Below are 27,206 nucleotides of genomic sequence, written 5' to 3' on the forward strand. Positions count from 1 at the left end.
TACCGACAGCTTATCCAATACCTCCTCCTTATCAATTTTAAATCCTTCTAGTGACTGAGTTTCCTCCTCTGTCACCATGGCCTGGGCAGCATCTGCCTCGTAGGTAAAGACAGATGCAAAGCATTCATTTAACACCTCAGCCATGCCTCTTACCTCTATGTATAAATCCTCTTTTTGGTCTCTAATCGGCCCTACTCCTCCTTTTACCTTTTACTATTGATGTGCTTATAGAATACTTTGGGATTTCATTTTATGTTAGCTGCCAGTCTTTTTTCATAATCCCTCTTTGCTTCTCATATTTGCTTTCTCACATCCCTTCTGGACCTTCTGTATTCAGCTTGGTTCTCAATTGTATTTGCTACCTGACACCTGTCGTAAGCACACTTTTTCTTCTTTAACTTAATTTCTATCTTCTTTGTCATCCAGGGAGCTCTGGATTTGTTTGTCCTACCCTTCCCTTTTGAGGGAACATACCTTGACTGTGCCAGACAATCTCTTCTTTGAAGGTAGCCCATTGTTCAGCTACTCTTTTTCCCGCCAACCTTTGGTTCCAGCCTATCCGGCCCAGCTCCGTTCTTGCCCCATTGAAGTCTGCTCCCTGCCAGTTGATTATTCTTACTCTTGATTGACCAATGTCATTTTCCACCATCATCCTAAGCCTTATGATACAATGGTCACTGTCCCCTAAATGTTCCCCCACTGTCACTTGATCTACTTGGCCCACTTCATTCCCAAGAACCAGGTCTAGCAGTGCCTCCTTTCTTGTTGGACTGGACACATAGTGCTGTAGGAAATTCTGAACACAATCTAGGAACACATGTCCCTCACTGCCCCTTACACTACCACCATCCCAGTCTATATATGGGTAATTAAAGTCCTCCATTATAACTGGTCTACGATGTTTACACCTCTCTGTAATTTCCTTGCAGATTTGTTCCGCTATATCCTTCTCACTAGCTGGTGGTCTATACATTACACCAAGCATTATAATTGCACTCTTCTTATTCCTTAGCTCTAGCCAAATCAATTCTGTCATTGAATCCTCTGACACATCCTTTTTCTCCAGTACTGCAATACTCTCCTTAACCAAAAATGCCACTCCTCCTCCTTTTTTCCCTTTCCTATCTTTTATGAACACCTTGTAACCAGGAATATTTAACATCCAGATCTGCCCTTCCTTAAGCCAGGTCTCTGTTGTCGCCACATCATAATCCCACAAGGCAATCTGTGCCTGTTACTCCCCAATTTTATGAACTATACTCCGTGCAAATACAAAATTATAAATCAAGTTAGCAGCATGGCTCAGCCAAATTACAGCATTAACCAAAATATTTTGTGTTGGCAACATAACTGATTGATTATCCAGCAAAAAGATCCTGAGTAAGAAATCATACTTTTATCTAGGAATGTCTATTACAGATGTGCATCAAATCCAGAGGGTTTACTGAACCCCAGCCAGTATCAATTGCACCTGAGAGCCACGTTAAAAAAACATTTGTGAAGTGTGATGCACTATTAGCAATTTTTAAAATCAGAAGCATGGGGTTAGAGTTATTGCCGAAAATCAACACAAAGGATCTTTAGTTTGTTTTTCTTTGCTGATGAAACCTAACACCTCCTCCAGGGGGCACTCTTGTCAGGTCCAGCACAGTTTTGCAGCCAGTTAATGCCTACACTGCAGCAAAGCATAGGTAAGCATTGGCAAATCTTCACATAAACATCTGCATTGATTCAGCTTGATTTAGAAATGCTGGGCCAATAAATGTTTCTATAAAAATAGATTCTAAAAATGTATGCCTCAGCAGGGAAGAATGAAACATGACCTTTCTGCTGAGAAATCAGCCCATTGGTTTGACAATGCTAAACATGTTAGTCAATGCTGCAACTTGCCTGAGTCACGCTGTTAAATTGATTTATAGTTTTGCATGTATTAAAAGGGGCCTTAGACAAATGCAGCTTCAGCTGTGGCTCAGTTCATAGCACCCTCGCCTTTGAATCTGTGGGTTCATGTCCCACTCCCGGAAACCAAGAACTGGTTGTACTCAAAACGAGTTGCAATCTGTGACTGTTGATAACTCGAAAGAGTTTCCTACAAAAAAAACAAAAACTTATACTTATACAGCACCCTTAATGCCATAAAACACCCCAGAGCACTTCACAGGAGCATTATAAAACAAAATATGACACCAAGTCACAAAAGGAGCTATGAGGTCAGATGATCAAAACCTTGATCAAAGAGGTAGGTTTGGAGGAGTGTCTTGAAGAAGGAAACTGCGGTAGAGAGGTGGCAAGTTTTAGGGACAGCATTCCATAGTTTATAGGGCCTAGGCAACTGAAGACATGGCCACCAATAGCGGAGCAATTAAAATTGGGGATGCTCAAGATTAGTGGAGCACATATATTTTGGATGGTTGTGGGACTGGAGGAAATTACAGAGATAGGATGGGGCAAGGCCATAGAAGGATTTGAAAAGATCAAAAGGAACCCCAGAAAATAAGACGTGTCATGAGAACTCTGTCTATGATACTAATGTTTTATAATAGATCAAACAAGGACAATGTTGATGTTGGTGTTAATGATGAACTCAGTGTTGATTTTACTACGATGATACTGATATTCTAGTGATGTTGCTGTCCATGATGGTACCACTGAGGATTATGCTGTTGTTGATGTTGGTATTTAGACTGTTGGTGATTCTGATGATAACATTGATGTTTGTGATGAAGATGTCACTGATGGTTATGGACCTGCTGATTATGACGATAATGATAACTTGATAATTATGACAATGGTGTTGGAGCCAATACTTTTTTTTTTACTAGCTTTTTTTAGAATGAAAAATAAGATCTAATTCATGTTCTAGAATGCCCTATGGTGTCACATGCACAATACTAATAAAGGATATCATTGTAGAAAGAAGCAATGAGCTTGTGATAGTTTAATTCAGTAAAGTGGTGCCTTTGTCATAGGCCAGGATTTTACATTGGTCGGGCGGGCTCGGCGGGGGCAGTCAGGAACCCGACCGCCGCCTGCGATCATCTCCGCACCACCATTTTACGTGGGCGGGCCAATTAAGGCCCGCCCAGTGTAATATGCAACTCTGGCATTAGCGAGAAGGGGCGGGCGGGGGTGGGAGCTCAATGTCCGCCGGGTCCAAGGGCGACTCAGCAGCTGATTCAAAAGCGGCCGCAGCAGCCATGCGAAGGCTGCCAGTGACTCGGTGGAACCTCAGCATGGAGCACTTCAGTGCTGAACACGGCAGGCGGGAGGGGAGGTCAGCGGGCCAGTCGGCCCCACATTTTTCCGATGAGTGTCCTTCCTGGAGCAGATGGCAGCACGCAGAGTCTTGTCCCCAGGGACAGGAGGAGGGCCCCCCCACTGCCTCAGCAAAAATGCTGGGGAGGAGGTGGCATCCAGGGTGAGCTCCCATGATGTGGTGAGGTGCGCATGGGTCCAGTGCCGGAAGCGCTTCAATGATCTTCTGCAAATGGGAAGGGTGAGTACCGTGTGGGCTTAGGTCATTTAGCACAGCAATTAGGAGCAGCCCCCATCCCTTAGAGTGTGAGTGGCAAATGTCAATGAGGCAGCATCTGGGCAAAGGGGGTGAGCCCTGGCTGCTTGGAATGAGTGTCTTGCGGCTCCAGAGTCACGAATCGGCTGAGCCCTGCGAGGTATTCCTCAGGTAGGGTTGGCGCGGCTGTAATGACAATGCAGGTACAGGGTGGACTAATCAATGCTCCTCTCTCCTTCCAGGAGAAGACATTCCACAACAATGCTGAAAGGTTGCAGACTGGCGGAGGACCGCCCCACCTTCTAATCTTAACCAGATACAAGCAGGAGGCACTGGAGCTGGAGAGGCGCCATGCGCCTAGCTCAACCGGCCGCGGTGAGGTCGGGGTGCCACAGGGAGGTAACAGTGCAGTGCACTGAGGTCACAATGTCTGTCAGTGCAACCATTCCACTGTTTTCTCTATATTGATGTGAGCCTCGAACATGGAACCCCCATTGATAATGGAAAGACGAGGGCACCTTGATCCGTGTGCCAGACATGCACAGTAACTATGCAGTGACTTCAGCTATTGACATGTCCTTGTTCTTCCTTTCAGGCTCACCAGCAGCCCACCGGGGTCAGGAGCCTAAAGGCCCACCGCTCACCCCAGGGGACACAGATGATAGAAATGTACCAGTGTCACACCCTCTCAGCCAGGCAGGCACCAGCGCAGATATCAGCATCTCAGTGGAGGTTAGATCGGCGGATAGTATCTCGGTGCACAGCGGTGAGGGCACTTCACACTCACTTGAGGTGCAGGCGGAGGCAGAGAGTGCCCAAGGCGCTGGCAGTCGAAGGACTGCTGGGGACCAGGAACATGCTCAGTCGGTGGCTGATGATGGGCCTCTGGAGTTGTCCCTGAGGCAGCAGATGCTGGAAGTCCAGCAGGATGTGCGGGAGGATCTGGTGGAGATACATGAGGGAATGTGTGCCATGGTCTCCGTTGTGGGGGAGTCCTTGCGGAGCGTGAGCAATGCAATGACCCTCATGGCCGAGTGAACTGCCTCCTCCGTGGAGAGAGTGGCAACTTTGATTAAGAGGTTCCTCCAGGAGCTAAATCAGGGCTTCCTGGGGATGCGCTCGGACCTGCAAGCCCTCACACCGGCAATGGCCTCAGCTGGTCAGTGTCAGTGTGGGAGATGGATTGGGCACCCAGTATCCCAGCTAGGTGCCCGTCCATCAGTGGTGAGCAGGGAGGTCCAAAGTGACCTGATGTTGGCTGTCACCTCTGCGGGCTCCTCTCAGGGCGCTCTGGGTGACAGCAGCAGCTCCTCTGCCCCTCTGCCAGTGACCATGGCATCCGATGAGGCTGCGTCAACTGGGGAGATGCCAGCCGTGGCACTGGCTGCTCCCTCCCAGGTGGGGCCAGCACAGGCTCCACTGGCCAGAGGACCCCCACCAAGGTCATCCAGGCCAACAGGACAGAAGAGTGAGCAGGTTGTCTCTAATGCCAGTGCCAGCGAAGGGGGTGGAGCACCTAGACGTAGCACCCGCAAACAAAAACTTCAAGCACATTAAGCACAACAAAGGATTATCACAGGTGATAGTTTTTCCCCCCAGTTTTATGTTAATTATTAGTAGGCGTGATGGAGAGTACCTTTCCATTTAATTTGTTTTATATATGCCAGGCACCACACCATTAAATGTGTTTCTGTTCAACAAGCCTCTGAGTGCTTCAGTAGTTCTGCAGGTGCAGGGTAACCCATGGTGTTATGAGTGACTTGTTTGTCATCGAACTTTATTGAATTGGCACATAGTGCATGTTGTTCACCAAGCAAATGTTCCTGTCAGGTATCGAGTATGGAGCCTGCAGCCCTGGTGTGTGTTGGTGGTCCTTCTTTGGTAGGCTAGCTGAAGAAGCATTGGTTCAAAGCCTCCTGGGTGTCCCTGCCTCCCTGGAGGTTGCCCAGGTCAGCATCTATCCCCTCAGCATTATGCTGACCGTGTTTGTCCTTGGACTCACTACTAGGCTCATCATCTGTTGCCTGAGCATCTGCGTCTACATCTTCTTCGTCCACAGCGTCCCCCCTTTCCAGCACCAGATTGTGGAGAGCTCAGCATGCAACCACTATCAGCAACACATGATCTGGGGGGTACTGGAGTGCGCCCCCTGAGTGGTGTAGGCATCGGAAGCACATCTTGAGAAGACCGATGGTTCTCTCTACCACCACTGTTGTGGAGGCGTGGCTCCTATTGTACCGCCGCTCAGCCTCTGTTATTGGATGGCGGAGAGGTGTCATGAGCCACCTTTTGAGAGGATAGCCCTTGTCACCCAGCAGTCATCCATCCAGCCGGGCTGGAGCACTGAAGAGCCCTGGCACCTGGGAGTGTCTTAGGATGTAAGCGTCATGGAAGCTGCCTGGGTGCCTTGCACAGACTTGTAGAATCTGCATCCTTGGTCACACACTATCTGCACGTTCATGGAGTGGAAGCCCTTCCTGTTGACGAAGGCACCAGGCTTACCCGCTGGCACCTTGATGGCCACATGTGTGCAGTCTATTGCACCCTGGATGAGGGGGAAGCCAGCAATCACGGCAAAGCCTTTGGCTCACTGTGCCTGGCTGGCCTCATCCATGCAGTAGTGGATGAAGGTCAATGCACGCCTGAACAGAGCGTCTGTCACCTGCTTGACACAACTGTGGACAGCTGATTGGGAGACTCCACAAAGATCACCCACTGACCCCTGGAAAGAGCCGGAGGCATAGAAGTTGAGGGCCACTGTGACCTTCAGCGCCACTGGCATGGGGTGTCCACACACACTGTTGGAGTTGATCTCAGGGCCGATCATCTGACAGATGGAAGTGACTGTCTCCCTTGAGAGAAGGAGCCTCCTTCAGCACTGCTCCCCAGACATATTGAGGTAGCTACATCGCCGCCTGTAAACTCTGGTAACAGGATAGTGGCGTCTTTTGCGGCTCCTTCCACCTTGGACTTCCTGTTGGCCCTGCATCCCTTGTGTCTGCACCTGTCCTCCCACAAGTCGGTCCCCTGGAGGCTGAATAGGGACACCTGGCCTCCTCTCCCTTCTGGCCCTCTCTTCCTCCTCAGAGGAGGTGCCTCCAGTAGAGAGCACAACTCCCATTCCCAGGGTAAGAGAAGGCTGTCTGATACCTGGAAGACCCCAAGTGTTATCACTCCTCCGGAGTCCTGAACTGAAGCCTGTTATTTCTGCCAAAGCAGCTCTGAAGTGAAATGAAGATGTCCTGTTCACACAAGCAAACAGCAGTAAGCTATAAGCTAAAGTACAAACAACTCGCATTAGCGAGCCCACTCAGCCCTCTCATCCCACCCGTGGGTGAGGTTTTTGAAAATGTGGCCTACCCGCCTGCCCATTGCGCCTGTGCAACGCCCTGAAAATCACACGAGCTGTGTAAAATCACAGACAATTGGTGCCTCAAGGGCCTTAACTGGCCCGTTAATTAATGGCAGGCACGCCTCCATCATCATGGCGCGCCCGCCTAGTGAAATATCGCGATGGTGTGCGGTGACATCAGATCGCACGCCCAGCATCATCGCGCATCATTTTACGTTCCGGCATGTTGGGCCCGTGTCCACACACCGAATGTAAAATGCAGCCCATAATGCTTAACTTTTCATTTGAACCAGAAACCCACAATAATAGGCCCTTTTTTCCTTCCTCCCTAATACCAAAAGCCAAAGTATCTTCAGCTTCTCTTCATTGACAAACTACATCAGTTGCATCCCTCTAAATAACATCAACCATGTCTAATGACCCTAATCTCTGTTCCAACTCATCTATTTGCAATTCCCTATCTATTCTGTTTGACACTGATCTCCTCTATGGTCCAGATTTTTAATCATTTCTCATTTCGGTACCAAATAACTTACAGATTTCCAGTTCCTCCTAGATTTAAAGGCCAGCCATTCCAAATGTCCTATCTTGAGTAAAATGTCATTCAAAACCACTTGCTGGAAATGGTTCTGGATTGCACTCCTGCATTACTGTTGTTTTCTTCTGTTGAAAACAAGTGAGCATTCACCGTTAAATAAAATTCAATCTTTTTGGATTGCATGAATAAAGTTGCATTGCTCTTCATATCTACATTCAAGATCATGTACAACTGTATGAATTATTAAACTTTACACTTTGTTATGGACAGGAGAGACAGGCAAACTGAACTTCTTTCCTCTCACCAAATGTCCATAAGCAGAAGGTGTTTGGAATTATTTTTAAAGTATGCTCTGGCGTATTTTCCAAACCCTCGGTTTGTGTAATCCAATTTACTAATAAATTGGCACTAAACTCACATTATGACTAACTCAGATGGTTAGTTTATTCACATTCAAAACCCAGGGGGGAGTGCTCGCAATGTACCACTACACACACACACACACACACACAGTACTGGTGTAGAAAAAAGAAAGTTTTACCCCTATTTATAGAAACAGTATAAGAACCACAGAAATGAATATCAGTTCACATGATTATCAGAATCCAGAGTTAGAGTCCAATGAGGAGTTCTTTCACATAGGAGCTTGAGTTCAGCTGGCTGAATACTGGAGGTGTAGACTTCCCTTTACAGGTGGTGCTGACACCGCAAGATGAAGTTGGTATGCAGAGACTGGGTCAGTTCTGCAGGTGATGGTAGGAAATCTTCCAGTAGAGACAGGCTTTGAGGAGCAGGCTGTTGTTCAGCCTGGAGTTCTGCTTCTTAGTGGTTCACTGGTTGGATGTTAAACAGCAGACTGAGGATTTCTCAGTTCTCAAAGGAATATCGAGAATTAAAAATGGTCTCTCGAGTAATGTGACCTTCTTTCTCAACAATGATTTCAAAAAGGATGTTTATCCAGCGTCTGGAACTGGCTTTGTTTTCAGGCCTGATAGTGTCCCAGCCATTAGCTGTTGAAAGGGTTACCATCAATATTGAGGTTCTTGTGTCAGGAAGCCAGGCAGACTCTCTGGTTCGAACCGTCCGTGCCCGCTAGAGTCGGGCATGTTCGCTGGTGTGAGCGGACAATGTGGCGAGAAGGCCAAAAATCGGTTTCACAACGTCGTGAATCCAGTTTGCAATCGGCTGCGTTTCCCGCCATTGGAAGTTGGGAACCCCATTGTAATACATTTGCATATCATTATAAGGCCAGCCCACCTGAATCATCCCCCCCCACCCCCCGGCTCCCTGCTGGATCGTCCTCCCACGTCGGCATGATTGCAGGCCAATGTATTTCACAACAGCATATAAAAGGCACTTGGCAGGCTGCACTTTGAGGGGAATTCAGAGGTGTGTACACAGTAATGTTGTGGAGCACTCACCCGTTGGACTTCAAGGTTGAGGAGCATGGGGAGGGGCAAGGGCTGCTCTACAGTTGAGGCACGTTGCGGGGGGGAAAAGGCTACCCTGTGGTTGAGGCGCATTGTGGGGGAGAGCAACGGCTGCCCTGCAGTTGAAGGTAGCACACAAGCACATGCAGGGTGAGGGGGGGGGGGGGAGATAGGTGAGGGAAGTGGCCACACCTTAGGGAAGTCTTGCATAAAGTGACCATTCCTCTGCAGCTGAGACAGTTCAGGCGCAGCCACATTGATATGATTGGAGTCGGGCCTCTAGCTTCTCTGCCCACTCAAGAAACTCAGAGGCTTACAAGAGCAAAGATGACTGAGAAGAGAGTGACTGAGGCACCTGGCTGTGCAGAGGGAGGAGCGGCACCCTCTGGAAGAGGGGGCGGCTGAGACGTTTTACCCACCCGCCAATGCACTTAATGCAAATCTGGGACGATTCCACTTTCTGACTCTGCTACAGGGGTAAGCTTAACAAGATGCAAATGACGTCCATTGTCCCCTCAATGGTCCCCTTTTGAAATGGACTTGGACAGTCCCAGGTGTGAGATGAGTCTGTTAACAGCTCTGCAGACATAACGAGTTTCGATCTGTGAATCCCCAAGTTTCGTGACTATAATGTCCTTAAAATTGTGTGTGAGATTCCACGATGATGAAAGGAGGATTCTTTTGTTCTCTTAACTCCCATTGGTAGCTTCCAGAACAAAGGGCCAATCCTGTAGTCATGTGACTTGTAGAAGCCATTTTTGTTGGTTTAGCAGAAAGTCCATTTTCAAAATAGCAAAAAGATTAAAGTTTTGATTCATACAGTTTTGGGTCTCTTTTCATGTCATATTGACCTAACAACTTCATACTTCCAACAATGATCATTAGTCACCAGACTAGTTTTTGAAATTCTTCACATTTTCATATATTGATGTATCATATTCATATTCATATATTGATTTATTATCTATGAAATACTTCTGCCTGTTACATCATCCATGGAAATTCATGTAGCAAGGTAATTAAACAGTTTTAGAGTGCCAAGTAATTCTATCCATGGACTTAAATTACTTTTTATGTTGTTTCCCAATCTTTATCTAGCAACCATCCTGAACTAGAGATATAATCTCAAACTATTATTTTCCCCATTCTGCTCGCCCTTTAATTGCTATAATGAAATAAAAATTGCATTCAGATTCCAACCCTTCAGCTTCCCTTTTCTGCGATTGTTGGATTACATGTGGATATTATAAGCTTTCAAAGTCCCATAATGGTATCAACGTAGATATACTTAAGTTTGCAGCCAATCCAACTGCCACACCAGAAGCATTGCCCCAAGCAAATGCCATCATTGAATGGTAGTGAGTTTAACCTGTTGGGCAGCCATGCATTGACAATAATTAAATCATACTATATTTAAAGGGAAATTGCTGCTTATTTACATCAGGTTGCAAGCTCTCTAAATAATTTAAATCATTCATTTGAATACAGCTCAAACCCCTAATGCATACATGCACTGCAGAATTGGAATCATCCTATTAGTTCAGCAATTTTCAGGAAAACCAACATTTTTTGACTTCAGCTGGTAGTTTATTTGCAATATTTCTAAAATACGGTGTTCTGACTATGTGCCAGAATTTTCACAGGAAAAGAATGAGACAGTATTCCATTGCACAACCTGTTCACCCAATCTGCTTTTGGCTGGCTGGCTCACAATCCAAGAACAATTAAATTAATTTTATCTTATTTGTTAACATGCGTATGATAGGCTAGTGGTTATGAGACTAGTAATGCAGGGAGTAGGAGTTCAAATCATACCATAACATGCTGGAAAATTGAATTTAATAAATCTGTGGACTGGTACCATAAAATTCACTGTGAAAGCTGTCAGATTATAAAAACCCAACTGGTGCACTAATGTCATTCAGGGTTAGGAGCCTGTGCTATATATGATTCATAATGCTCCATGAATTGACACTGCAAGCATTCCAGTTATAAATAATTGCAATATTAAGAAATTCCTACAGACCTATTGTCAATGCCCATTCATATCTCAATAAGATTAAGACAATCTCAGCTCATCTGACCCTGCAGAGTCCTCCCACAAACATCTGGCAGCTGGTGCCTGTAGTATAACAGCTGGGATGTATGATGCAGATGATGATATACCACTGACACTAGTCAGTCATGTGTTAGACTCGAGAGAGAGAGAGAGAGAGAGAGGTTGGAATCCTGCCCAAGAACTACGTGCCTACTCTGTGACCTGTTTAGAAATAGTACTAATAAATAAGTGTGAAGCAGATACCAGAGTATGTCTACAGTCTGTCTAAGAAACAAGTCCCATGCCTACAGTCCAAGACAGGAGGATCCAACCTCACAACATGGTGGCAGTTCAGAACATGGTAGCAGCGATGGAAACATCAATGTAAAAGACACATTGGTTTTACTGAAGGAACTGCAGAGTGAAGAAAACTTTGAAAGCAGCTCAAGAAGTTTTGGCAGTAGAAAGAGGCACAGTGGAGAGAGGTAATGATGACCGTACCTAATGAGCATTCCCTGCCCTTGCCTCGCCTAATTGGCTGCCTTGATGGCCCACAGAGTGTCCAGCAGTGGGAGTTATGGAAACACCATTTTCTTTGCTATTAATCAGCGTCAAGTGTTCAGGAAGAAAGAGCCAAAGCTACAAGTTAAATTCCTTTCTTTATGCAGTAGGTCCAGTAGCAGACAACATTCTCTTAAGAAGGGTCTGTAGAAGGGCCTTACAGACTTGAAACATTAACCCTGTTACTCTCTCCACAGATGCTGCCAGATCTGCTGAGTTTTTCCAGCATTTTCTGTTTTTGTTTCTCTTAAGGAAGGGTGTGCAGGAGTCCACAGCGGATTTCAATTCCATTACTAAAGCTCTTGACATCTATTTTAGAGCAAAGCAAAATTTAGTAATTAATGAGCACATTTTTAACAGTGCTTGTAATGACCTGCGGAATCAATTGAATTACTTCTAACCAATCTATGTCGCCTAGCTAGTTCTTGCAGACATGGGGTGCTGAAGGACGAGCTAATCTGTGATTGCATGGTTGTGGGTGTCGGGGGCGAAAAACCCTCTGACTTTCTGCAGTCCAAAGATGATCTTACTTTGGATCCAGTGGTCCAGTATGTGAGGTAGGCCTAGCTGAGAGAATTTTAAATGGGCTACAATTCGGCCCAACTCTGAGGCTTCACATGACTCCATAGGTTGGATAGGCTCACTGGCAGTGGCCCCACCCATACGAAAGTCCTCCAAACAAACTGAAAGGGTAGGAAAAGCCACGCTGGCAGCCATTTTGAGATGCTTGCATTGTGGCACAAAAACCCAGCATAGAAGCCAAGACTGCCTAGCCAGGGACAGAGAATGCTTCCAGTGTGGCAAAACTGGACATTTCAAGCGTCACTCCCACTCTGCTGTCTATCCACCTCCTGCAGTGTTCCAGTGAAGCTCAAGGTAAGCTTGAGGAACAGCACTTCAGCTTTGGAATAGGCACATTGCAGCCTCCAGATTCAACGTTGAGCTCAACAATTTCAAACCATAACCTATTCCCCCGTTTCTTCAGTCGACCGCTGTTCATGATGATTCTACTTATTTCCCACTTATATCTTCCTCTAGACCCTCTAGATCCAACTTTTGTTTCTTTACTTGTCTCATTACCACCGCTTTTTGCCTGGCACCAACATTTCTTTTGGCAATTAGTCTCCATCCTGCCTTCCACCAGATCATAGATCTTCTTTTCTGCTTCCACCCCTCCCCACTTTCCCTTGATTCCCTGAAAGGACAAAAATCTTAGACTTAAATATATTGAACACTGGGGCATCTACAACCCTCTGGGATTGGGAATTCCAAAGATTCACGATCCCTTGAGTGAAGAAATTTCCCCCCATCTCAGCCCGAGATCTGCCCCTTATCCTGAGACCTGAAGTGCAGGTTTCTGCAAGAAGCTGCCCGACCTGCTGAATATTTCCAACATTTTGGTTTTATTTCAGATTTCTAGCATCTGCAGTAATTTCTTTTGTATTGCAGTCTTCTGAGCTGGGTGTGCCTCGAAATCCAACAATTGTAAGGGACCCTCGTGTGACAGCAGAGTAGTTTGTTTTGGAATGAAGCCTAAATGCCACCCCATTAACAAATGTTTCCAGAGGTGCAGTTGAGCTGAGGGACAAGTGTGTCTCTGGGTTTCATGAGCAAATTCAGCAGAGTGTGGGGAGAGCGGAGTGTCAACATCTCTAGCCCACTAATACATGTAAAATGTCTAGACACATCTTTTGTTCCTTTACTTTACTCATTACCACTCCCTTTGGCTTCTGTACTGTGAAACTGTTTGTCATTTAATCTCTCCTGTCCTCCATCATCTCACAGATCTTACCTTTTGTTCTTCTTCCCTCTCGTCCCTTTTACTTGCTCAAAACCTTTATTACCTTTGTTCAGTTCTGATGGAACAACAATTCTGATAAAACATTGACACTGTTTTTCTCTCCACAGATGCTGCCAGACCTGCTGAGTATTTCCAGCATTTTCTGTTTTTATTTCAGATTTCTAACGTCTGCAGTATTTTGTTTTTTTGTATATTATATCTTTAAAATGTTTGACTGCCCAGAAGGCGGTCACCCATGTCTCTCACATGGGTCATACGTTTCTTCCACCCCTGTCAGTATTTATGAAGGATAGGCAATGGGCGAGGGTTTTCCTTTCAATCGTTCATGGGATGTGAGCATTGCTGCCAAAGCTCACATTTGTTGCCCACCCCTCACTGCCCTTGAGAAAGTGGTGGTCAGCTAACTTCTTGAACTGCTAAAGTTTGTGCGGTGTACATACACTCACAGTGCTGTTAGGAAGGGAGTTCCAAGATTCTGACCCAGCAACACTGAAAGAATGGCAATGTATTTCCAAGTCAGGATAGTGTGTGGCTTGGAGGGAAATTTGCAGGTCCCCGTGCATCTGCTCCCTCTGCCCTTCTAGGTGGTAGAAGTCGCGGGTTTGGAAGGTGCTGTCAAAGGAGCCTTGGCAAATTGCTGCAGTGCATCTTGTATATGGTACACACTGCTGCCACTGTGCATCAGTGGTGAAGGGAGTGAATGTTTAAGGTGGTGCCACTGGGGTGCCCATCATGAGGGCTGCTTTGTCCTGCATGGCGTTGAGCTTCTAGAGTATTGTTGGAGCTTCACTCATCCAGTGGAGAGTATTCCAACATACTCCTGACTTGTGCCTTGCAAATTGGGGACAGGTTTTGGGGAGTCAGAACTTGAGTTACTCACTGCAGAATTCCTAGCCTCTGACGTGCTCTTGTAGCCACAATATTTATATGGTTGGTCCAGTTCAGTTTCTGATAAATGGTAACCCCCAGGATGTTGATACTGGGGGGTCAACAATGGTATTGAATGTCAAGGGGAGATGCTTAGATTCTCTCTTGTTGGAAATGGTCATTGCTTGGCACTTGAGTGGCGCAAATGTTACTTCCCACTTATCAGAACAAGGCTGAATGTTTCCCAGGTCTTTCTGCATATGGACACGGACTGCTTTTGTATCTGAGGATTCGCGAATGGTGCTGAACATTCTGCAATCATCAGCAAACATCCCCAATTCTGACCTTATGATGGAGGGAATGTCATTGATGAAGTAAATAGGTAAGAAAGCAAATTGTGAGGAGGATACAAAGAGTCTGCTAAGGGGTATAGATAGGTAAACGAGTGTGCATAAAAGATGGCAGATGGAGTTAAATGTGGGAAAATGTGAGGTTGTGCACTTTGGCAGGGAGAATAGAAAAGCAGAATATTATTTAAAGGGAGAGAGACTTCAGAGTGCTGCAGCACAGAGGGATTTGGGTATCCATGTAAATGAAGCACAAAAAGTTAGCAGGCAGGTACAGCAAGGAATTAGGGAGGCAAATGGAATGCTGGCCTTTATTGCAAGGGGAACGGAATATAAAAGTATGGAAGCCTTGCTACAACTGTACAGGGCACTGATGAGACTGCACCTGGCGTACTGAGTACAGTTTGGGTCTCCTTACTTAAGGAGGGATATAGTTGCATTGGAAGCAGTTCAAAGAAGATGCAATAGGCTGATTCCTGGGATGAAGGAGTTGGCTTATGAGGAAAAGTTCAGCAGGTTGGGCCTATGCTCATTAGAGTTTAGAAGAATGAGAGGTGATCATATTGAAACATATAAGATTTTGAGGGGGCTTAAAAGGGTAAATGCTGGCAGGATGTTTTCTTTCGTGGGGGAATCTAGAACTATCTAGAATGGCACAGTTTAAAAATAAGGGCCAGGATTTTCCGCTCCCAATCGCGGCAGGCATCATGGCCGGTGTGAGAACCAAATCTTGCGAGAAGGCCCAAAACCGGTTTTACGATGATGGAAAATGAAGACGTGATTATGCGCTTTAGCCATCAATAGTTTCCCACCGCCGAACTTTGCGAACGTCATTCACATAAATCAGCATCTACTTATGAGACCTGCTCACCGGAATCATCCCTCCACACTGGATCAGGAGCCCATGTCGGTATACAATTAGAACGACGTGATTCACAACAGGATTTAAACAACATGCACCTGGCATCCTGCACCTCGCTCCTGACCCTGAGGTGAGTTCCCATGTCTTGCTTCATGCAGCACTCACGGGGGTCAGCACCAGCCTTCACAGGCTGCACCGCATCAGTTTAAGAGGGCCTTCAAAGCAAGTCTCTGTAGGTACCACAGCAGGGTGAAGGTCAGTGTGGCTTTTGGTGTGCTGCAGGGCAAGGGCTCCACTGGGGAAGGGGCCAGACAGGGCTGAGGGATAAGAAGGGGCTGCAAAGGCAAGGAATACACTGGGGCAATGAGCAGGGAAGGTTGCACTGATACACATGACTGGGGGATGAGGAGGACACTAACGGATGCATGTTGCATGTGTTATCTGCAGAAGAGTAAGAACCAGTGTCACAGACGCCTCTGCATATCAAAGGATCTGGTGACTCATATTTGCCAAGTTCTGCAAGTTTTGACACCACGGGGACTGGGAGGGCATCCATTGCCAATGGCTGTGAAAGTAACTCCCACGCTCAACTTCTACGCCAGTGTCTCCTTCCAGAGCTCCACTGGTAACCTCTGCAGCATCTCCCAACAGTACACCCACAAATGCATCCAGAAGGTCATTGACGTCCTTTTTGCAAAGGTCTACAACTTTGTCCACTTCAACAGAGATCAAGCAAGCCAGGATAAAAGAACACTGGCTTTGCAGAGCTGTCTGGTTTCTCACAGATGCAGGGTGGCATCGACTGCACTCATCTGGCTATAAAATCTCCCTGGCAACATGAAGTCCAGTACATCAATCAGAAAGGCTACCACTCACTCAATGTGCAGCTGGTGTGTGACCATAACAAACTTATAATGCAGGTGTGCGCCAGATTCCCAGGGAGCAACAATGATTTGTGCATCCTGAGTAGGTCTCAGATCTCTGACATCTTCGAGGGACCACACATGATGCAGGGTTAGCTCCTCGGGGATAAGGGTTACCCGCAAAGGACGTGGCTGATGACACCCATGCGGCAGCCTCAGGCTCCTGCTGAGAGAAGGTACAACGAGGCTCATGCTGCAACTCGGACGTTGGTGGAATACACCATAGGGATCCTAAAAATGTGATTCCAATGCCTGTACAGATCTCCCCAAAGGATCCCATGCATCATCGTGGCTTGCTGCATGCTGCACAACCTGGAGCTACAAAGGGGGGAGGACTTGGCAGATGACGAGTTGGAGGAGCTGCACATCTCCACCAATGAGAAGGACCTTGAAGGGGCTGATGGTGATGAGATCTTGGAAACCGGGGATGCAGGCGAAGAGGCCATTGCACGGGTCAGGTGAGGTGGGCGTGCTTGTGAGGCCCTCATTGTCAGCAGTTGCATTGAGGATCCTCGTGGACAACTCTCCTCCATCATGACCTCTATCAGCTGACCTCTTCTGCAGGGCATTTGCACTGGCCACCACTGCTACCATCTCCCAGGGCAGATTAGTAAACCAGATTAGTCACCTTGGTGGAAGGCCTGTGGCCAGAGCAGGGGTAGAGGACATCGCGGCGGGCCTCGACTTCATCCAACTCTTCACTGAATTTGGGCACAGCATGCTTTCTGCCTTTGGGAGCCATGACTTCACCGGAAACACTGCAAACACCGTGCAGGGGCATCATTTAAATATGGCGCCCATAGTTAGAGAGTGCTAAGATCACAGCGGGGTGGGTGAACCAGATGCCACCCACCAGCGGAACAGCATGTTCCCTATGGACGAATAATTAATCAGCTGCGATGCAGATGATTCACTGCAAAAAGCTGCCATTGCAGTTGGTGGGTAGAATGCCATTTTTCCTACCTGCTAAAGGACTTTGTGCATTTCAGGGGAAATCCCGGCCAAAGGGTCTACCAGTTAAGACAGAGATGAAGATGAATTTCTTCTCTCGGAGGATTATTTGTCTTTGGAATTCTCTTCCACAAAGCGCAGTGGAGGCAGTGTCATTGTATATATTTGAGGCAGAGTTAGACAGATTTTTGATGAAGTTAAGGGTTATGGGGCACAGTCAGGAAAGTGGAATTAAGGCCACAATCAGATCAGCCATGATTTTATTGAATGGCAGAGCAGGCTTGATGGGCCGAATGGCCCTATTTCTTACAAGCTTACGACTTTTAATGGTGTGGCCAAGACTGCCTCCCTACTCTTTTATCACCTTCTTCCATTTGGACTGTCCCTAATCCATAGAGTAACCCTTGTATCCCAACAAAAATTCCAAACTGGCCCTTGGTGAGTTGACAATGAACTCATTAACAAAGCCAATTTTCTGAATCGGAGGGTTGTCAAGTCCCACCTTCCATCTCCTAAGCTAAATCACTGGTCATCAGAACAGCAAAGGCAAATCAGCATGGCAGCCATCAGCACTAATTTTCACGCCTACCCCACTCCCTTCTTGCCCCCAACAATGACGAGCAAAAATCCCGTCCCAAGTATCCAGCCCAGGATTTTCCAAAAGACTTTTTAAGAACATAAGGGCATAAGAAATTGGAGCACGAATAGGCCTCTACAGCCCTGTGTGCCTGCTCCACTATTCAATAAGATCATGGCTAATCCTTGATCTCTTCTCCACCTTCCTGGCTGAACTCCATATACCATTCCCTAGAGTCCAAAGATCTATCGAGCTCAGCCTTGAACATGCTCACTGATTGAGCATCCATACCTCACTGGATTTGAGAATTCCAAAGATTCACAACTCACTGAACCCGTATGGTGTGAAAGATCTGATAGTAACTTCAAAGGTATTAACTCTGCTCCCACCTGCACTCTCTTTTTTTAAAATACTCTGAGGGAATAGCAACTATTGAATGCACCTGGCACACATTGTCCCATTAGGATTTTACCTGCTTCCAGATGAGCTCACCAACTATCTGATTTTGAATGAAATTCACAGCCTTTCTGTAAGTTTTTCAACAGTACAGTCTCACTGACCTTCTCCAATTTCTTAAACAGAACTTTCTCAACTGCAGCGTAGTCAGTACGGTCACACAGACACTCTCTAAAGGCAGGATTTCAACTCCCGGTTTGAAACTCAAACATTACACTGACTTCCAGGTTCCAGCCCTACTCTGACATGGAAAAGCAGGCACACCACAATTTTGTTATGCAGAGTTCTCAACTGTCCAGGAGTCATGTTCACTGGCCAATTAGTGGTGGCAGGCACTTAAAGGAGGTGGGACCAAGCTAGAAGCCGACCTGATTTAAAGGGGGAGCAGCAACATTGCTGGGGCTGTCATTCATTAATTCACAAACTGGAAACACAACCGGAAGGTGGTGGTGTAGTGGTAAATGTCACTGGACTGGTAATCTAGAAGCTCATGTTAATGCTTTGGGAGCGTGTGTTCAAATCCCACTGTGGAGATGGTGGAAATTTAAAGTGTCAGCTGTGGCTCAGTTCATAGCACCCTCGCCTTTGAATCAGAGGGTTGTGGGTTCGTGTCCCACTCCCGGAAACCAAGAACTGTGATTGTACTCGAAAGAGTTGCAATCTGTGACTGTTGATAACTCGAAAGAAAACTGGAAACACAACCTGGTCAAGGGCAGTGGGCAAAGAGGCCCCTATGCTATAAATAGGCAGCAAAGGGAAAGGACAAATTAGCATCCCGGGTACAGATTTTGTCAATTCTATCCTGGAATCCCCCCCCGGAACATCATTGGGGGAGCAACATCAGTGCAAGAACAGTGGCAGTTCAAGAAGGCCCATCACCATTTACTTAGGGCAACTAAGGGTTATCAATAAATGTAGCCATGCCATATCTCAAGAACATTTTTTTTTCAAATTCTGTAACAAGAGTATTGCTGTATCACAATTTGAAGACCAAAACTTGGGGACTCTCAATTATTTGCTGATTTCCATTTTCTGCTAGAAGGTTTCCCTTCATTATGGCAGATAATTGGAGTTCCATTATATTCATGAAATCACTGCCTTCAAAATGTGTCAGTCTCCACTGCATCAAAGTGCATGGAATTGAATTATATTCTCCCCTTAGCTGAGAGAGCACTTCAGATTTATTCCTGTTTACTTCAAATCTTCAGATAACATCAAAGTAAAAAAAAAATCTTTCAACTAAGCGCATGATTTTGTGGCATTAACAGTGTTTCATTAGCATACAGAAATAATTTCTGTTCAGCTCTACCCACAGTGTCATTCCACTTGTCAGTGACCACGAGTTAATGCAGGGTCCTTAACAGCTAATATTAATGTAAAGGTGTGGCCTTGAGAAATTAAAAAGAGCTCTTGTATAAAATATTCCATTAAATTTTGAGTGCAAGCAAAAGTATTTCCATTGTTATTGATTGGTCTAGTTTCTGCAGCAAAATCAAATTTCTACCCCTAATGTTCCTTTGCTTCAATCAAATGGAAAAAAGTAATCATCTTAATCAAAACGTGATATTCTAATGTTATTAGATCCAATTAATTTAATTGGCCAACTTTGCTGTGTCGACTATGACATTGTACATACTGCAGGTACATGGTGAAACCAGAATTATCACTCAAATTCACTAAAGACTTATTGCATTTATTTAGTGCCTTTCGCAAGCACCGGATGTCTCAAAACCAATGAAGTACTGCACTGGGGTGTCAGCCTTGATTTTTGTGCAAGCCTGGAGTGGAACTTGAACTGGAACCTTGTGACGTAGTGCTGCCAACTGAGCCACAGCTGATACACATTAATATATAAAGCAGAATTCCACTTTCCTTGACATGCCACAGCTATGTTTGTATTCTGTTTACCAACAAATGTACAGGGTCCTTATTTTGAGCCATGTACGTTTTTGTTAGTTAGAAGAAAAGCTGGTAATTTTTGACTAGCTCAGTTTCAGGCTGGTTTTTGATAGACTTTTTGAGCGTTTCATAGCTACTCAGTTCTTATTTATCACACTTTTGCATGAAATTTGAGGTAAGGGTCGCACCTAAATTTTAATAATTTGTCATGATAATGAAAGAAAAACATCAAATTGCATCCAGAAATATTGGACTTTAAAAAAAAAGACCTGATTTTTAAAATGCACACAAGCCACTGGCTGGGTTGCTGCAGGGTGACTCCCTAAGAGATAATGGAATCCCACCCTGTTGCCTGACAAGGTAGTGCTAAAGACATCCATAAACTAATTGCTCCCTCCAGTAGAGACAATGGGGCACAATGGGAGATGAGCGTCATCTCATCAAGAAATCCTGTGAGCAATGCCCAGACAGATTTGTGAATTCACTTCTCACTTGGAATATACAAAGAAAGGGTTAAAAGGGAGCTGAGAAGCTTCCCGTGTCTGTCTGTTGGTGGGTGTTCTGAGAGAGAGCAAGTGCTGGAAGTTTGACTCAGAAGTAACACAGTACCCCTGCAAATCACCATTTTGCAGGTATCCTGATCTCCCTCCCTCTCTACCGAATTCAACTCTACTGGAACCTCAAAACCAACTAATCAGCTACCGGGGTCAACTCTATTGAAACCTTGAATCCGATTATTCATCTACCAAAGTCAATTCTACTGGACTCTCGAATCACAATGGCCACAACGCTCAATTACATAATCCCCACGAGTCAAGAACAGTTCTGTAAACTTTTATTTTACATATATATATATTCACTTATTTCAAGCTAAGTTCTTACTTTTAACCTGTATGATGATATATGCATGTGTTTTATCCTTTCTTGCCTTTAGTAGTTAATAAACTTACTCTTACCTTTAACTCAAGAAAGTCTGATCAAATTGGCTCCTTCAAAACCAGAACAATTGAATCTGGGAAAAAGCTATCCATGAAAGGGATCAATCTTGTTGCGACCAACGGGGAAGTGGGGTGGTGGGGGTTGGGGAGGGTGGCGGGTGGGGGTGGCGCTGAATAAAAACAGGGAGCCAGTTCACCCCTCCTCAGCCGGGGCATAACAATTTGGGGGTGTCCCAACCAGATGTTGACAAGCCAGGATCAACAACTTTGGGGAACCTCACCTGGGGGTGGGTCGTATCAAATTGGAGCACTCGTCCGGAATTTGAACAATTTGGGGGCTCCGAGTCTGGAATATTTTTTCCCACAGACGAACTGAATAAATTAGATTGGGAAAGTATATTGTCCTTTTGAAGTCAATTTTTTAGAAACTGCAAAATAACTTTCTTGAGTCTATACTGCTGAAGTGTTAAAATGTGCATTTTTGATGCCAGTACCTTTCTAGCAGAACCAGAAGCAGTTAGTTATGAAGATCTAAAAGTTCTGCCCCTCGAACAGTTAAAAGAGTTAGCAAGGCGTTTAGGATTAGAATTTTGGCCGAAAGCTAGAAAACCTGATATTTGAAAAAGGGCGGCCAGTGGTCTACAGGTGGATATTGAGGACGATGAAACAGATGGCACAGCAGTAGAGAGATTAAAATTGGAGAAGTAGAAATTAGATTTTCAGCAGAGAGAAAATGAAAGGGAATTTCATGAAAGGGCACGAAGGGAAGAGTGAAAATTTCAGGAGAGAGAAAAGAGAGGAAAGGGAGTTTCAACTAAAACAGCTTGAACCAAGGAGTAGGCATCCCGCTGGTTCCCAAGACAACACTAGCTCAGACTGAAGAATTGAGGTAACCCAGTTTGCTCATTTAACCCCTAAGTTTGATGAAGCAAAGGTGGAAGCCTTCTTTATATCTTTCGAGCAGCTAGCACAGCAGTTAAAGTGGCCAGTCCAACATTGGTCTCTATTACTGCAGGGTTAGCTTTCAGGGAAGGCTCACAAGGTTTACTCCCTCCTGTCTGAGGAGTGCCACTGACTATGAGGCAATAAAAAGGGCTATTTTAAGTACGTACCAGTTAGTGCTGGAGGTGTACCATCAGAAATTCCATACCCTTAGGAAATGGCCTGACCAGAAGTACCTGGAATTTGAAAGACTTAAGCAACTTTCTTTTGACCAGTGGGTGCAGGCACTTAAAACAGAAGCCAGTTACAAAAACCTCCATGAGATAATTCTCCCAGAGGAGTTTAAGAACTCCATATCCTTCCCAATAAGAACACACCTAGAGGAGCAGGGGGTAACAGGGGCCAGGTAGGCAGCCACAATTATGAGTTGATCCACAAACCCTTGTCCCAGAAGAGACCATCCGCTAGTCACCCCCAATCAACTGGGAAGGATAGAGAGGAGGTGGACAGTGTTGGAAACTGAGCACCCATGGGACAGAGGGAAATTCTGGGGGCTTCCTCAGGACAAAAAGAGTGATGCTGAAAATGAAAAGCCAAGAAGCCCTTGTGTTTTAACTGCTGGAAGGCAGGGCACATCCAGGCCAACTGCTGGAGGTTACGGGAAAAACCAGTGGGATTTATCGGGGTGCATACACCCCATGCAGAGAATGGGAGTCAGTCAGAGAGCATAGCAGACCAGGCTATGGCTCCGACTGTGGCTGCGAATCCCTGTAGAGGGACTCCTGAGAGTGTGCATGAGTTTAAACGAATCCCTGAGGGTTACCGGGATTTTGTATCCAAAGGAAGGGTGGCCACATTTCCTCAGGGTGAGGCGATTAAGCCTGTCGTAATACTGAGGGATACAGGAACCAGCCAGATTCTACTGCTGGGAAAAGGCATGACTTTCCCACCAGAGAGTGTCATCAGTGCTAAGGTGTTGGTAAAGGGAATTGAAAGAGGGTACATGCCCATTCCCCTATACCGGGTACATCGGAGTGTGACCTTGTATCAGGGTAGTGACTGTGGGAATCATCCCCAGTTTGTCTGTGGATGGGGTCGCCCTGCTCCTCAGCAATGACTTGACGGGATCAAAGATAATATCATCCCCAGTGGTCTCAGAGAAGCCCATTGAGGTCAAGGAGACAGGACAACTGCAGGAGAAAGTGCCTGGCACTTTTCCTGACTATGTGGTAGTCCGGTCTATGGCCCGACAAGCTCCAACAGGGGAAGCTGAAGTGGCACTGCAGACAGAAGACCCTCCGATCTGGTTATCTGAAAAACTCCCGTTTTTCGGGAGTCTAGATGACCCTAAGGAGGTGATAAATAGAACTTCCTTGGTAATGGCCCAGCAAGCTGACCCACAGTTAAAAACATTAGCTCAGACTGCTCACAATGAGGCCAGGGCAGAAGAATTAAAAATGAAATGCTGATGAGGAAATGGAGATCCCCCTCAAACAAGGAGTGGACAGTGATCTACCAGGTAGTGGTGTCACTGAGGCACCGTAGGGAAATATTGCGGCTAGCTGATGAAATTACGATGGCTGGGCATGCTGGTATATGCAAAGCACAAGCTTGCATCAGCCAGAATTTCTACTGGCCGCACCTCCACAGGGATGTAGTAAGGTTTTACAGAACCTGCCACACATGCCAGGTTGTGGGAAAACCCCAATCTGCAATACGACCTGCACCGATAATTCCTGTGCTAACTTTTGGGGAACCATTCAGCCAGGTGTTAGTAGACTGTGTGGGGCCCCTACCCAAAACAAAAGGAGTCCACACCTCACTATCATGGACGTGGCTACCCATTTCCCAGAGTCTGTTCCCCTGAGAACCATATCTGCCAAAACAGTGGTGAGGGCATTGACCCGAATCTTTACCAGGTATGGTCTGCCCACCGGTCAGATCAGGGCTCAAATTTCATGTCCAAGATATTCCAGGAAATCATGGGTAACCTGGGCGTGACCCAGCTTAAATCTTCAGCGAATCACCCCCAGCCCCAGGGGGTGCTAGAGTGGTACCACCAGACCCTAAAAACAATGATCAGGGCGTACTGCCACAAGTGCCCCCATGACTGGGATAAAGGACCAGGTTTCCTTCTGTTTGCCAACTAGGAACTCACCCAGTGAGTCCACCGCTTTTACTCCATTTGAATTAGTTTATGGGCATCAAGTGCAAGGGCCTCTGAAACTAATCAAGGAGAGGCTTTTAGAGCAGGAGGAGGAGATCTCCATGTTGGATTACATAGCCATGTTCCGGGAGCGGCTCATGAGAGCCTGCCAGATGTCCCAAGAGCACTTGAAAATCTCCCAGACGGCTATGAGAAAACAGGCAGACAGACATGCCACGACCCAAACTTCTGCTGGGAGACTGTGTGTTTAGTGCTCTGACCAATACCAGGGGAACTGTTACAGGCCCAGTTCAGTGGCCCGTACAGAGTAGCAAGGAAGCTCGGGGAGAGAGAGGAAGTACTCAAAGGGTTGAAATCCTTGAAAGTTGATGAATCACCAGGGCCAGATGGATTGTTTCTGAAGCTGCTGAAGGAAGTCAGGGAGGAGATAGCAGATACTCTGAGGATGATTTTCCAATCCTCACTAGATACAGGGGGGGGTACCGGAGGACTGGAGAAATGCAAACGTAGTTCCATTGTTTAAAAAGGGATCAAAGGAAATGCCAAACAATTATACGCCAGTTAGTCTTATATCGGTGGTGAGCAAATTAATGAAATCAATCCTGAGAGATAGGATTAACTGTCATGTGGAAAGGCAGGGACTAGTCAGGGATGGTCAGCATGGATTTGTTAAAGGAAGGTCTTGCCTCACAAATTTGATTGAATTCTTTGAGGAAGTGACAAGAAGGGCTTATGAAGGTAGTGCAGTGGATGTTGTGTACATGGATTTTAGCAAGGCATTTGACAAGGTCCCACATGGCAGATTGGTCAGGAAAGTAAAAGCCCATGGGATTCAGGGTAATGTGGCAAAGTGGATAGAAGGTTGGCTTTGTAACAGGAAACAAAGGGTAATGGTCGATGGATGCCCTTGCGAATGGAAAGATGTCTCAAGCGGTGTTCCACAGGGCTTGGTGCTGGGACCCTTGCTGTTTGCGTTATATATTGACGATTTGGACTTGAAGGTGAGGGGCGCGATTAGGAAATTTGCAGATGACACAAAGATTGGCCGAGTTGTGGATAGTGTAGAGGATAGCCATAATCTCCAAAACGATATAGCTGGGTTGGTGTAGTGGGCGGTAAAGTGGCAGATGGATTTTAACATAAAGAAGTGTGAGGTCATACATTTAGGGAGGTCAAACAGTTACAGGGATTACAAAATAAATGGGAATATACTAAGAGGAGTAGATGAAGTGAGAGATCTTGGCGTACAAGTACACAGGTCCCCGAAGACAGCAGTTCAAGTAGACAAGATTGTAAAGATGGCATATGGAATGCTCTCCTTCATTGGAAGAGGTATAGAATATAAAAGTAAGGATATAATGTTGGAATTGTATAAAACACTGGTGAGGCCACAACTGGAGTATTGTGTGCAGTTCTGGTCACCACATTACAGGAAGGACGTAATGGACAGAATTTTGCCCTCGGATGGCGTGCGGGCCCCACCGGCTTGGCGGTGGGCGGACAGCCGACCCCCGCCACCGAAACGGGGCCCGCCGCCATTTTGAGTGGGCGGGCCAATTAAGGCCTGCCCAGCGGCCTGCCCGACAGGCTATGCACTTCCTGTGCGGTGGGGGGAGGGATTCCCCATCTGTCAAAGTGCGCTCTTTCGCGTGTGCGCACGAAAGAGCGCAGTGTTCCCTGAGGCAAAGTCCTGTCTCAGGGAGAGCACAGACAGATAAGAAAAGTCAAAAAATAGAAAAATTAAAAAATTATTAACATGCCCCCCTCATGTGACAATGTCACACGAGATGGGACATGTTAATAAAAAGGACATAAACTTTAATACACTTTTTAAAAACGGACATGAAACCTCATCCCGCCAGTGGATGAGGTTTCATGCTTTATCAGGAGCCCGCTGGGGCTTCTGGCCTGCCCGCAAGCCTTAAGGTTGGACGGGCAGTGTCTTTAATTATCTTAATTAGCCTGTCAATAGCCTCAACTGGCCATTGACAGGTTGGCGGGTGGACAGCTGATTTCACTGTCCGCCCGCCTTCCTAAGAATTTAAAGGGACCAGGATGACATCGGGGGTTCCTCCCGATGTCATCCTGTGTCATTTTCCTGTCGGCAAGCAGGCCCCACCCCCAAATCGCCGACGGGAAAATTCAGGCCAATAGCTCTGGAGAGAGTGCAGAGGAGGTTTACAAGAATGTCGCCAGGGTTAGAAAAATGTAGCTACGAGGAGAGAGTTGATAGGTTGGGGTTATTTTCCTTAGAACAAAGAAGGCTGAGAGGTGACTTGATTGAGGTGTGCAGAATTATGAGGGGAATAGATAGAGTGGACAGGATAAAATTGTTTCCCTTGGTGGAGAATTCTAGAACCAGGGGACATAGATTCAAGATAAGTGGCAGAACATGTAGGAGGGACATGAGGAAGAATTTTTTTACGCAGAGGGTAATGGGTGTCTGGAATTCTCTGCCCAAGTTGGTGGTAGAGGCAGAAACTCTAAACTCTTTTAAAAAGTACGTGGATCTGCACCTTAAGTGCTGTAAGCTGCAGGGTTATGGGCTGGGTGCAGGAAGGTGGGATTAGAAAGGGCACCTGGGTGTCCTCAGGCTGGCATGGACAAGATGGGCTGAATGGCCTCCTTCTGTGCTGTAACTTTTCTATGGTCCTATGGTTCTAAGTAAACAATCTAATTGAGACACCAGATCGGGGAAAAAAGCAAAGGCTGTGTCATGTCAACATAATAAAGCAATTTCACAACCGAGAAGGGGACAAGCAGGTAACTGTCTGTCCCACTTCCAACAACCTGGAGGAGGAAGGTGGCAGTGGGGATGAATTGGAGGGAGTCGTGGGTGAGGCCCACATTGAACCCCCTACTACCAGGCTAACCAAAATAGAAATCCTTGTTCTCCCACCTAAGGGCAGAACAGCGAGCAGACTTGACAAGGCTGTTCACTATATTTCAAGGCTTGTGCAGAGACAAGCCAGGCTGCAACACACTAGTTCTACACGATGTGGACATAGGAGAGGCCCCTCCCATAAGGCAACATCCCTACCATCTA

Source organism: Cetorhinus maximus, chromosome 2 (genome assembly GCF_964194155.1).
Source record: "Cetorhinus maximus chromosome 2, sCetMax3.hap1.1, whole genome shotgun sequence".
In the NCBI taxonomy this organism is placed as follows: Eukaryota; Metazoa; Chordata; class Chondrichthyes; order Lamniformes; family Cetorhinidae; genus Cetorhinus; species Cetorhinus maximus.